This window comes from Protopterus annectens, chromosome 1.part1, assembly GCF_019279795.1.
Source record: "Protopterus annectens isolate FY-2018-M chromosome 1.part1, PAN1.0, whole genome shotgun sequence".
Classification (NCBI taxonomy): domain Eukaryota; kingdom Metazoa; phylum Chordata; order Ceratodontiformes; family Protopteridae; genus Protopterus; species Protopterus annectens.
In genome coordinates, this window is record NC_056726.1 from 1934630682 (window position 1) to 1934644149 (window position 13468).

The following is a 13468-nucleotide window of genomic DNA, read 5'->3' on the forward strand; positions in this document are numbered from 1 at the left end:
TAGGGTGCGGGTAGGGTATCTGTGCGGTAGTGTCAGACCTTAGGGTTAGGGTTTGGGTTAAGCTTAGTGGATATGTCATTATGTGTCGTGTAGTTTACGTTGTTTGTGTCGGTGTAATGGTGTTCGGTTTTGTGAGTTGTCGGTGTTGTGTGTTTTTGGTTATTTGGGGTCGATGTTTTGTGTGTTGGTGAATTGTCAGTTCGGTAATGTAAAGTAGACCCAAACACTGATACATATAAACAAGTAAGTAGGAACAAATTAAACAGTGCATATCGTAGGATTAACATATACCTGAATGGCTTGTATCTAGAAGCACTGATAGATATTAACATCTTAAACTACCTAACAATGTTACATCCAAATATTCCAAATCTTTTTGGAGTTCCAAAGATCCACAAGAACATACAAGATCCCCCTATGCATGTTTTAGTTGATGCATGTCAATCAATAACTTATGCCAGCACTAAACGTGTAGATTCTATTCTTAAGAAGTATGTGGAACAGGAAACCCAAATTAGTCGTGATTCTTTGACCTTTTTAGAAGAAGTGAACAAAATAAAGTTTTCTAAGGAAAACAATTTTTTAACCATTGATGTATGTGACTTATACAGTTCGATCCCACATGAAAAGTGAATTGATTTTGTTCTAGTTAGGATGCATAGCTTGAATGCACCAGAAAATGAGCCCAGGATAGTGGAGGAATTGTTGGGTATTATTCTATCTAATAACTTCATTCTTTTTGATGACACAATATACTTACAAGTGGTAGGGGTGGTAATGGGCTCACCATGTGGTGCGAGTTTTGCTAACATGGTGATGGCCCAAAGGGAACATGTCCACTTGTTGAATAATACCAACGTCATGAACTTGATCGTACATTACACACGTTTCCTGGATGATATTTTTATAATTCTTAAGGGAAACAAAAGTGCAGCTGAATTTATCCTGCAAGAACTTAATGCTAATTCTAATTTTTTGAAATTTATATCTAATTACAGTCACAACAATATAGCATACTTGGATGTCATTTTAACAAAACATGTCACACTCATTGCTTATACTGCATTGATTTACCGTAAACCAACGTATTGTAACACCTTTTTGCATTACACAAGTGCTCATCCACTGTGCACAAAAAAAACAGTAGTAAAGGGACAACTCGTAAGAGCTGCCAGAACGGTAACTATTGATGAGGATTTTTTAACTGAAGTTAACAACCTTAAACACATGTTTATTAAGAGAGGATACCCTGATAAGTTCATTGACGAACTGGTTACAGAGGTTTCATGCAAACGTGAAGTAGGTTTTTACAAACCAATACTTAATTCAAGTGGACTTAATTGTGAGGATACAGAAAGGATAGTCCAAACAAATTCACCTACAAGTGATAACAACACAAACTCGGTCATAAATAACGTTCAGAAATATAGGATGAACTTGATATTGACGTTTAGTGTAGATTCAACTAACATCAAGAGGATTATTAATAAAAACTGGGTTTTGTTCAGAAGTGATATTGAATTAATGAACAAATTAAGTAACAAACCAGTTATCACATATAGAAGGGGTAAGAATTTAAAGAAACATATAGAGACACCTTTGGTTACTTACATTAGAACACCAGGTATGTATCGATGTGAAAATTATAACTACTGCAGTTCCATTGCAGTGGGACAATTTTTTCAAAACAACAACCAGAAGTTCACTTCTACTGGTCGTTACAATTGTAACAGTAGGATGGTAGTGTACCTGGCCCAGTGCGTTCTCTGTCCAGTTTTCTATATTGGTAAAACGGATAGAAAACTCAAAGAAAGGATTTATGAGCACTTGTATGCAAAGTATTAAAACAGAGAATGCACTGGTGAGACACATTCAACATTGCCCTAACAATAAATTCAAGTTTAGGGTCATTGATCAAATGAGTGAAAACATTCAAGGGGGACCTGCTTCATTATTTTTAGAATACCTTGAATTACTATGGCAACTGCATTTGAACGCTAATCAATTTCCAGGAATTAATGAAACTTGCACTATCTTACCTTTTTTGAAACTGAGAAGTTTACTACATTAAAAATAACATTTTTATTTTATTTTACTTTTAAATTTGTATTTACAAGACTTCGTAGGTTTAAGAAAAAGAAAAAGTTATTTAGTATTCAACATTTAGCATGTAACATTCCATGTTAGTATGTGCAAATAACACTATATATGTACTTTTAACATTCCATCTATGTACTGTCAACATTCAAGTTTGTTTTGGTTTTAATTTAGTTCTAGGATTTGTGAGTTTTTCTTTGGGTAATTAATTAATTAACTGTAAAGCACTGATGTAATAGTCATGTGACTAAGTGGAACAAGTATTTAACACTATCTCCAATTATGTGCTGGTATCTGGGGAAGTCTAGTCACAGTACTGGACGAAAAGCTCTTTTGAAATCTTTGTGGTTCATTTTATTTTATTTTATTAAACCAACATTTTGTACTTCGCTACTTCGTTTGCCGTTTTTTGTGTTTTTTTTAAGTTTGTTATTTTGGTTTTGCACTGACATAACCAGGAGTTTACTGAGCTGCTAAATAAACTGGAGCGAAAGGTAGAGAAATTTAAGGTACTGCAGTGGCAACAGTTTAGTTTTTCTGTGTATTTAGAATTGGGTATTGTGTCATGGGGGCTACGAATATTGAAAATGCCTTCTTATGGCAACACTTACCCTGTACTTTTAAAAAAGTGGCAAGAACTTAACTTAAAACTGGGACTAGACTATATGTCCCTAATGAATGATTATTTTTTGACTGTTGAAAAACAAATAGAACAGGAAATTATCACGCTAGAAAGTGAGGTTTCCTCCATGCCTGACATTTTTTTTGCATGCTAGAGAATATGACATTATGTTGGAGAGACTACAGAAATATGATAACAGACTGGAGGTTATAAAGTGATGTCAGTTGCACAAAGATGTTAATGATTTCAACACTGGCCATGATATAATAAGGATGGGAAATGTAATGTTACATTTGATAGTCCAGCTACAAGTTCCATACTTGTAACAGATTCAACACCTATTCTGAAAGCAACTAATCTATCAGCAACACAAATGAAAGCTGTCCACCCACAGATTGGCTATCCGAATGTGGAACAACCAATACAACAATCCATTACAGACTCTCATTCATTTGATGCCACTGCAGGCCAAGGTTCTCTAGTTATCCAATCATCTCAATCTCCTATCAGTGATCCAGGTGCTTCTGACACTGCCCAGACTACAAACTCATTGGCTGAGCAGCATACCAAGGAAACTTCAATGTTTTTTTCAAATCTTACAGCAAGCAGTTCGGTCAAAACTACCAGAACAGGTGTCAATGGGGTGATGGAGTTTATTGAGAGGCTGCCCGATGCAGAAGAAGAGGGAGAGAAGCCAGAGTGGGTCCCAGTTACACAAGGCACAGAAATGAGTTCTACTCCATGCTCCATCATAAGCTTATCGGATTTCGTTCTAACTATCGCAGCTATCTCAATACGTAAAAAAAGGTCTAACTTTTATTCCAGCAAATTTAGAGAGTATGACTGATGCACTAACCAATTTGAAATTGTTTACTCGAGAATTAGACTTGAAATTAATTTTTAAAAATGTTTTAGATACATCAGTGAAATTATACAAATGTAGGAATGTTTTTGTTCCTAATAGCCACCCTTTAATTTGTGCTTTTAATAAAGTCTGTGAACTACAGATAAGACGCTTATATGATAATGGTAAATTCAATAAGCTATACAATCTTTCTAGCGATGAATGAGCAGCTTTGTTAGAACTAAAAAATAATGATAGCATCATTATTAAAGAAGCTGACAAGGATGGGTCAATTGTTATAATGAACAAACATGACTATTTTTTGTCCTTATATACCCTTTTATCAGATGATAAGACTTTTAAGAAAATTTCTGAGTTAGATATTAACAAAATGATTAGTTGTATAAATATGACAATCTACGAATTGCAGCTTATGAATGATATAGATTTAGATACCTTCAACTATTTTTCAGTACCTACTCCAGTCATTCCCATTTTATATGGTTTACCGAACCCATCTCACTTTATTTACAAATGATTCAATCACCTTATTTGAAAGATGTTAAAAGCTATATTAGAGATCCTGCTGATTTTTTAATACAATTAAGCTCATGGTTTAAAAATAAGAATACTACTAACTTCATTATGGCAGTAATGGACATACAGTCACTTTTTGCTGTCATACCCAACTCTTATGGGCTATCAACCATCAGGAAACTCATGTTGGGTAAGGGTCATATGATGGGACTATCTGTGAACTTTTAGAAATTGTGTTGGAAAATAATATTTTTGTGTTTGATAAATTCTACCATCAGGTATCTGGGGTTGCTATGGGTACATCAGTGGCAAACACCTATGCCACTTTAGTATTAAATAGTTGGGAATATGAAACTGTCTTCAACTGTAACATTCTGCTTTCAAACAGAGTATGTTTTTTCAAGCATTTTGTGGATAACATGTTTTTTATTTGGAAAGGCATTTGTGATGAACTCAAGCAGTATGTCAAATATTTGGACAATAGCACTGAATTTCTCAGATTCACTATGGTTTATTCTACTGAAAAGGTTAACTTTTTAGATGTTACCTTGCAATATGATGGTGTTGACATGCACAAATCAGTTTATAGAAAACCTATACATGGCAATAAATAGCTACATAGGAAAAGTATGCATCCCCCCATGTTTTTAAGGGCATAATACAATCACAGATGTTGAGACTGTGTAGGCTTAATACTAATGTACAGGTCTACAAACAACAAACTGAAGAGATGATGCAACTGTTTCTTGAAAGGGGCTATAGTTCAGATGTGCTTTCCCCAGTGCTTTGATGCAATTTCAGCCATAAGAGATGATAAGACTAGTCCATATTTTATCACCACATTAGAGGATAACAGGGAGATTGGCACAAACCCTAGAACTATCCAAAATATTATGAGATATGTTATGACCTACAGCAGAAGTACCACACAGATAGAAAAAAAATATATGTGATAATTGGGGAATACTGGGAGCCCTTCCTGAACTTAGACAAATAATCAATGATGCTCCTAGATTTGCTTATAGAAATTCCATGAATTTGAAGCAACAACTATGTTACAAAGATATTAAGGCAGACTCTAATGAAAATATTACAGGTAAAAGTGGTACTGCTGCAACTATATTAATAGGGACACCATTTTTATACATCCTAAGACTGGTCAACAGTTTGTTTTTAAAACTAGTGCCAAGTGTAACTCTGCTAATATCATCTACTTGGCTACATCTAAACAATGTAATGGTTTCTGTGTTGGAAAATCAACTAGGAGACTTAAGGACAGAACCATAGAACATAATTCAAGCATCAGAAGTAATGTTTTACTAAATGCTTTGGCTAAACATGTTAATGAAAATGATCCATCTCATTGTTTTACATTTAGAGTTATAGACCAAATCACTGGGGGCATTAGGAGAGGTGATTTTAATAAGTTAGAAATAGTCGAATATAAGTGGATTTTAATACTGTGTGCAGATCAGGAACCTGGTCTAAACCAGATGGTATCTATTAAACCTTTACTGAAACATAGAACTGCTTACACTAAATGTATGAAATGGATAATTATTAAATCAATACAAATATGTGTATATATACCCACATCTTTAATGTTTAGGGATATATTTTATTTATATAGTGTATATGTGATTTTTTTTTTGTGCGTAGTTGTCTTTAAGGTATTCATTTTTGTATTCTGATTGGCTGTGAATTATTTGAATTTGTACAAAACCTTTTGTAGTAGGAGATGCTGTGAACACTGATGAAGGTTTTTTGACCTGAAAGCTTTCTCATTAAAAAAAATATTTTTTACGTTACTCGGTTCGTTTGATTTCCAAGTCATCCCAGTGAAACTATCAGTCCACAGCATAGACTACTGGTTGCCACAACCAGCTGCAAGCAGTGGTAAGATAAGAGTCTAACATCAACAGAGACCAAGCTAAAGACCTGGAAGTTGACTGGAAAGAAAGCATGGCAGTTGAAGGAATTATTCAGGGCTCTAGCACCTCAAGAAGAGGAGGAAATAGGTGAAGTTTAAGAAGAATGGCAGTGCCTCAAACACCATGAGTGAGCACTACAGACCAAATATGCAGCTGAGCCAGAAATGAAAATATGATACAGCAGGTGGTGGAATGTAGAAGTCCAGAAAACATCCAAGGAAAGGAGTGCAGGAAAAGTGGGAGATTGAAAATATGGATCAAACTAGGAAAAAATACTGATTAGTTAAGAAAGAGACAAAGAGAGAAGTTGCATTAGCAAATATCAAGACATCAGGAGCACTCTACCACCTTCAAAAAAGTGTCTCAGTAGGTGGCACTAAGATACTCTATCAAGTTGCAAGAAAAAAGAAAAAGGTAAAGAAAATAGTCAGACATCCTTCACAAGGGATGCCAGCAACAACATCTTCATCAATCCACAGGACCTCAAAGGCAGAGGGAAGGAGTACTTCCAGCAGCTTCTGAATGAAGAATGCCCTACAGGAGCTGTACTGCCCCAGACACAGCATATGGTGAAAAAAGAGGAGGAGTCCACCATATAAGTAAGTAAGAATAGCGTTAAGGAAAATGAAGTCAGAAAGCAGCAGGCTCAAATAAGATTACAGTAGATAACATACCTCGCAACTATCCAGATTTTCGCAGAATGTCCAGATTTTTGCCTCATATTTTTTGTCTGTTCCACATAAAATTTGTGGTTTTCTGGCAAATTACTGAGGATTGAAGTCACTAAGTAATGTCATGCATTTCTGTACTTTTTATCCTTCGGAAAATGCATGCTAAACACAAATCCTGATATTCCACCAACTTTTTAAGTTTATAATGGCAATAGTTAAAATTTCTCCCTACTTTTAGGCCATTACCACACACACACACACACACACATACACACACACACACACACACACACACACACACACACACACACACACACACACACACACACACACACACACACACACACATACACACACACACACACACACACACATGACACACTATTTTAGATTTTAGTCTTTGTTCATATTTCTTGTGCTAAGAGGTTAAGTGGTATGCCAGACATGATCAAGGTTAGGAGAGACAGGAGAAAAGTGACTCCTGACGATACTCACAGTAGTATGGGGAGAAAGGTGTATCCCAAATGACTGTAAATAAGCATACTAGTGCCATGGTTCAAGCACAAAGGGGGCATTATAAATTGTGGGCATTACTGAGGTATCAAACTCATCACATTGCATGAAAGCTCTGGAGAGGGTGAATGATAAATGAATATGAAAAGTAGTAGAAAGTAAGATGGGTGATGAGCATTTTGGATTCAGATCAGGGTGCAGCACAACTGACCTAATGTTAGTAGTGAGACAGATACTTGAGAAGCAGCTAGAGAGGAGGAAAGAGCCCAACTAGGCATTCCTACACTTGCAGAACGGATTAACTTCAGAAGCCTGAAATATCACAACCCTGAATTTCATAATCCGGAAGACCAAAAGCCTGAAAATTCAAAATCCTGAAAACTCAAAATCCTGAATCCCAAAAGACTGAAAATATACAAAACACAAAGAATGACAATATTCCAGTACAAGGACACACAAAAACACATACAAGACAAAGGACAGCACTTTTCACCAAGTATGGGCAGGGGAGGCAAGCCCCCCTGCACCCTCCATGTGGAGGGGCTGCACCCCCCCCCACGCGCTGCTAATTAAATATATGAAGTCCAAGATTGCACTTCGCAGAAAAAATGGCAAACATACCATCACATGTTTCATGACTGCCTGTTGTAACCTTAGTAATGTTCCCTTTTAATTTGGTATACTATAACACAACTCATGAAAGTGTAGTGAAGTGCAATCTTGCAGCTGATATATTTAAGTAGCAGGGGATGTGGGGGACACAGTCCCTCACATGGAGGTGCAGGGGGCTTGCCCCCCTTTTTATATTTAGTGAAATGTAATGTGGTTTGTGTTGTCTATAGTCAGTATATGTATTATATCTGTTTTCAGTCTTATGGGATTCAGGATTTTGAGTTTTCAGGATTTTGAATTTTCAGGGTTTTGGTCTTCCACATTATGAAATTCAGGATTGTGATATTTCAGGCTTCTGAAATGAATCCCTTGCAGAACACATATGACAAGGTTTCAAGAAAGCTGATTTGGGAAGTCCTACAGTGTTTTACAATAACAGAAATATTGTTATAATTATTGCAGGCAGTGTACAAGGACCCATTTACTCAAATGCAAACAGTGTTTGGTGTCAAATAGGGGTTTCCAGTAGGAGTGGATGTGAATCAAGGTACAGCTCTGAGCCCACTGCTGTTCATACTGATAGAGTAGCAATGAATAGATAGAGCTGGTGCCAACTTATATGATACCCCAACCCCATGTAGAAAATGGGAAAAAGGGAACTGATGATGATGAAGACTCCTCACTCAAATTAAACTGCACACTGGATCAAGCAGTTCCAGGCCCTGACTCATTACTCTCTCTGTGGGAAAATGTCTTCCAGTGTGCTTTTATTCTTGTCAACTGCCTTTCACATAAAGTATTTTCACACACACACACACACACACACACACACACACACACACACACACACACACACACACACACACGTGCACACACGCACAAGCACACACACGCACATACGCACACACGCGCGCACACGCACACACATACACACACACACACACACACACACACACACACACACACACACACACACACACACACACACGCATACATAAACACAGACATCTCAGGTTACGCTGGCAGACTTATTGAATTCCCAACAGTTTTCTTTTTAGTTTGGCAGTACTGCCACCATTCTGAAAACACTGACTTCTGGTTATCCATTGCTTTTATGTCACCAAGTAATATCCCTATCACTGATTATCAGCTGAAGCAGTCTCAGAGGCATAAATCCTACAGTTTTCTGCCCCATGGTATAAATAATGGTCACCCTCTTCTTAATTAATCTAAGGTGCATGTATACAACCACATGAGCTTAAAACTAAATACATTCATTTTATTTAAATAATATAGAAAAAGTACAAATACAGATTAAAACGTAGGCTGGCAAATGAGGAAAATTAAAACAAAATGCTGTAAACATAAATAGGATACATAGAGAAATAATCTAACTCCAGATGTCTAAGTTGTCTAGATTGCTAAAAGAATAGTGTATGAAAAAATTGCTAGCTAGTATTTACAGGCAGCTTCACAGACAAGACAAACATCATCAGAAACAACAGCTGTTGTATTATACAGTTACATATTATAAATCCTTTCCTAGTCTCATTGTCTAAGACATCAATATTTCTAAGGATACATAATATAAATTATCACAACAGTCACCAAGGTTTGTCCAAACACATTCACATCTGTTTCCTGTTGAATCAAATCCCAGATGCATTTTAAAATTCCTGTAGCCATTACTCTTCATTACTCTTTTAACTTTGTTACATTAGCAGACGGTGCCACAGTGTCAAGAGGAACAGCACCTTTATCTGTCATTTAACATCTGGACAAACAAATTGGCCCCTGTTTACTATGAAAATGCACACTGCAGAAAAATATGAGAGGATGAGAAAAGAAAAACAAAGGAGAAAAAAAAAGAAAGAATAAATTGTATTTAGCCTGGCATACTCATAATGGCTTACTTTTAGCCTGGCATTACCCATGGCTTCACTTTAGATTACACACATTCCATATAATAACCATGAACCTGGTGATATCTGGCAACTAGTTATTAAAGTTTTAATTACCTTTCATGAGCAGATGGTCATTAAGATGGAGCAAGCTATTGATAAGCAAGGGCAGAAAGCTCAGAAATTTTGAGCAATGGAGTGGATGCAATGGCTACGGTGATGACAAGACTATAAATGGGAGTCTGTATCCAATGACACTTTAAGGATCTGTAAGACTGCAGATAAAGTTGAAAAGACTTTGTAAGTTTAGTTATGCTATTCTAATAAAACATGTCAACAGTGATCATTCATTGGTTAGAATGAAGAAATATGATAGAAAAACAGCACAATGTCACCGTTATTCATTGTGTGGTGTGTGTGTGTGGGGGGGTGATGATTAGGGAGATATGGGCGAAGGCTGCCAGCCTATTCAAATAGAATTTAATATATAATTCTATCAACTGTATAAATAAATGTAAAACACAGGCTTGTGTTTTTAAATGTAAGAAAACACTGTAAAATGTGTAACTGCAAATTATGTGACAACATTGCACTCTACTGGCATAGTGAAGCATGTTGTATCCTTTCATGTTAGAATTCGGCCCGAGGGCAGCTGGATGAAGATTCCATGCCCATTGTTTTAAGGCTAAAGTTTATGACCAGAATTTAGATGTGGAAGGTGCTTTTATTGCTTTAGTTTTGGCTAGCATATACATGTGAAATGTCTTGTATCATTGTAAGTTTCTGAGGAGGTGTTAGATTGCTAAATAATGCAGCTGTGGCCTGAGAACTCAGACCAGGTGTTAAGATGATGCAATATGAATACTGGGAAAACCTAAGTGTCAAAAATGATGTAATTTTGGGAGGGCCTTAGAGACATGTTTGTTAGTAATGTTTAAATACTATTTCTCACAAGAGACCTGGAGCATTTTGATCTTGGACATCTAACTTACCAGCACTGCTTATGCTCTTTATGTATGTAAGTAGGACTGTAGCACTGTGTTTTCTCTTAAGATTAGCTAAAGATTAAAAAGTTAGATTATGTATTTTTATGTGTAATCAGATCTTTCCTATGATATTATTTTAAGTTTCTGTGTGATCTGTGAACTCTTAGATATCTCTGTGGTGTAGTAGATTTGTCTTGTGTTTTAACTATTATTAAATATTTTTAAAACCTTCTGCCTGTGGCTGGTTTGTGTAGAGATGAAGTATACTTTAGAGTACATTATATATTTATAGAGTTTACTGTCTAAGCCCTTCCAATAAGCCTTAGACCGTATAGTCACATTACCATTGGATACTAATATTGCACAGTAATAATTGGACACCTTTTTAAGGGCCTTTTAGTAGCTGATATTATTAACTGGGTGGTGGCAGTAATTGCTACCGTATAGTCTAGGTAAAGGGGCATAGCTGGAGAATCTGTGCCAGCCTTTCCCAGGAGTGTCTGTGAAGTTGTATAAATACTTATCTCAAAGTGTGTGTGTGTTGTGTCAACTACTTGCACAGGGACACGAAGTGCTGGTTGGACAGGGAGGGTACTGGAGGTTCTAGCTTGCCCAGTTAGGCTGAGACCTGGACCCTATAGCTGTGCCAGTGGCGAGTCTTATTGGGGACCTGGTGAGAAAAGGAGCAGCCAGCCCCAGACTGACTGTGATCTCTGTGTGCACTTAAGGGAAATTATACTTTACTGTGTCTATTGATTATCCTTTCCTCTTCTAGGAGACAACCTCCCTGGTGTTAATGGTGAGGACTGAGGCTCCTTGATTGCTGGGCCGGGGCACGGTCATCACAGAAACATCAAAAAATAAAAACAAAGATTTGAGAAAAAATTATCAAATACATAGACTTGAAATGTGTAATCACTGACCATTTTATGAATGAAATATGGATGTGGTAACAGTTCTTGCATGTTATAAAAAGACAAATATCATCAAAGATGGAAGAAGAATTACTTCCAGTTTTTATCATAGCAGATTCATTATATATACATCACTGCTGAAAGCACTATCTTATACCATATTAAAAAAGAAAAGCAAAAGAAAGAAACTAAAAATGCAGTGAATGCAACTGCGTGTTATGTGCAACTTTTTATCACTGCATTAAATATATTACAGTGTTATGCATTTACTTTGAAAAAAGCATGCTCATACACACACACACACACACACACACACACACACACACACACACACACACACACAAATGCACACAGAATATGAACAGGCAATTAATTCATAACTGCTACATGGAGACACACACAATCACCCACAGGATGCACTTTGAAGTAACCTCCCAGTCTTGGGGGAGGGGTTGGATTAATGATTAAGGTTTTTGCCTGAGAGTTGTAAGGTGCAGGGTTTAATTCTGGTCATATGTTCAAGACTCTAAGAGACGTGATCTGCAAGTTTTTCATCAAAAGAGAAGAAGGCTTTTATTTAAATTCTGCTTAAATATTTCAAGTTGCACTTATAGTGACCTGTGTGGTAGTACTTTTTTATATTTCTCTGCTTTTTGTCCATGGTTTAGCCAAAAACTTTATCTGTTTGCATTTTTCAGTTTTCTTTGGGACCTTAGTTTTGTAGTTCGGTAAAGAGTGCATATTGCTGCAAATGTCTATACATTATGCTTAACTTCCATTTCTAAAAGTAGAAGTACTTCATTTAGTCATTTATTAAAACATTACTGGTAAATTTCTACATAGTCTGGCGCTTTAGTCTGAGTAGGATTGTTGTAGTGGCACTATTGTGAATTCTACTCCAGATTTGTGGTTCAATACATTTTATAGCTATATATACCTGCTTAACGTTGCATGCCAGTGCCATTATGTTTACCTTTGTACTGTTTATACCCTTTTTTGTGAGTCTAACCACCATCCACTCAGGAATTAAGCTAAAAGTTTCTGAAATTCTAATCATGGAACTAGAGTGCCAGTATTGGCTTTATGTGAAGGGTTTTCTCTTTAGCAAGTCTGCCATATTTAGCACAGAGCTACATCCAGTCAGTATCTTTTGTTCAAGACAATGAGAGGTGTGAGATACAAGCTTTTACTCAAAAGGGAAGAGAAAAGGCTTTTATTTAAATTCTGCTTAAATATTTGAAGCTGCACTTATAGTGACCTGTGTGTTGGTACTTTTTTGTACTTCTCTAATTTTTGTCCATGATTTAGCCAAGAAAGTTTTCTGTTTGCACTTTTCTTAGTTTGTTCTGGGACCTTAGTCTTGTAGTTATGTGAAGAGTGTGTATTGCAGCAAGACTTTACCAATGTTTATATATTATACTGCACTTCTAGTTTCAAAATTAGAATAACCTCATTTACGTAGTGATTTATTACAGCATTTCTGGTAAATTTGTTCATAGTCTGATGCCTTAGCCTGTTGTAGGATGTGGGTAGTGACAGTATTGTGAATTCTGCTCCAGGATTTGTGCTTCCGTATTTTTCATTGCTGTATGTACCCACTTAAAGGCACATTTCAGTGCCTTTCTGTTTACCTTGATACTGTTTTTCCCCAGTTCTATCAGTCTGCCACACCTTCCACTCAGACATTAAGCTAAAAGTTTCAGAAATTCTAACCATAGCTCTAGAGTTCTGGTGTCCTGCTCTTCTCTTGGTGTGGTTTTAAAAGGCTGTGTCTCCATCTTCCACCCCTTATTGTAATCTGACTTCTAAAGTCCTTACCTTACATCTCCTCCTTCATTGC